Below are 1,312 nucleotides of genomic sequence, written 5' to 3' on the forward strand. Positions count from 1 at the left end.
GTGTACCTCTTTTATTTATTTGTGGTTATTTTAATAATTTCTCTTTATCACAAAAAGTTACTCTTTGCAAAGCTGAAATAATTGTATTAACAGTAGATGTTCACTGACACATTGGTCAGCCAATTTATCTGCCCCGATTACCTTAATTTAGGGTGCTCAGTAATTGGCTGATACAAAACAAACTGATCTTGTCCATCAATCTTATCTACCTTTGCAAAAGTTTGAAAATTGCCCACTCTCCTTTTTTATGCTGATGTGAGAGAGGGCTGACTGACAGACCTGACCACCAGGTTATGTCTGCACATGCATTGTTAATACTCACAGGTGGCCCGGAGCAGCCACATGGTTGATTTGGAAATATTATGCAATTAAAGAATAAGAGCAAAATATCTCAATTTATAATTCATGTAAGGCCGAAGTAACTGTACCCAAAACCTTCAATACTACAAACCTCGTTCGCCATTTAAGGAACCACCACGCCGCTGAGTATGCAGCATTTGAAGAAGGTAATCAGGTTAAGGCTAAAGCTATAAAAATACCAGTGGCCCACTGTTTGCTTTTATGAGCAGTGAAACGAGCAAAATAAGGAAAGTTACAAAGTTCATGGCATTAGACGACCAGCCATTTTCAGTCGATGAGGACCAAGGTTTTAGAAAATTGATGCAACGCTTGAAATTAAAGACCAGTGGCAGTTGGTCAATAGGGGGCGCTGGTTCGTGCCCCCCCCTGTATTTTTGGTACACAAAAATAAAATAAAATAAAATAACAAAAGAAAATGTTATAAATGTTTCGAAAATACTGTATATCGTATATATGTTTTCTGATAAGCAAAATGCATAATTTATTGTTTTTGATGTGTAAACTTCTATTTTATGCATGAACTTTTTCGTGTGAATCACTTCCGGGTCACGATGTGTTCTGCGCTACAGACAGTGGCGGTCAGTAAGTCCCCCATGCAAAAGTACAGAGTAGCCTGGGTTCGCAGCTGACCTGCGAACACACACCGGTACTTAGTGGGTTTACCCCGTGTCAACGACTCAAAGACATCATTTTAGTGTGACGGCCGGCAGGCAGATCACGAGGCGGATTTTGGAGAACAACGAATGAGAAATGAAGGAGAAGACAACAAGTCTCTTATATCTAAACCTTTTCAAAGCAGAACATATGAGGAGAAACTTAAAGTTAAGTAGCTTGGACTGAATAAGCCGGACATAATAAAAATTGAGCCAGAACGTGGTGTAGTTAGACTGTGTTGGGCTTACCTTTATATTTGAGCAGCATATAATATAAATAATGTTGAACACAACTTAAT

The 1,312-nt window shown here is 38.7% G+C and overlaps 1 protein-coding gene across 4 annotated transcripts in view; it reads right to left on the minus strand.

Annotated features, from left to right (window-relative positions):
• The window catches only part of syt5a (synaptotagmin Va), an 18,830-nt gene that overhangs the window by 10,724 nt on the left and 6,794 nt on the right, over positions 1-1,312 (minus strand). The gene's annotated exons all lie outside the window — the stretch shown is intronic.

Source organism: Austrofundulus limnaeus, unplaced genomic scaffold (genome assembly GCF_001266775.1).
Source record: "Austrofundulus limnaeus strain Quisiro unplaced genomic scaffold, Austrofundulus_limnaeus-1.0 Scaffold294, whole genome shotgun sequence".
Classification (NCBI taxonomy): domain Eukaryota; kingdom Metazoa; phylum Chordata; class Actinopteri; order Cyprinodontiformes; family Rivulidae; genus Austrofundulus; species Austrofundulus limnaeus.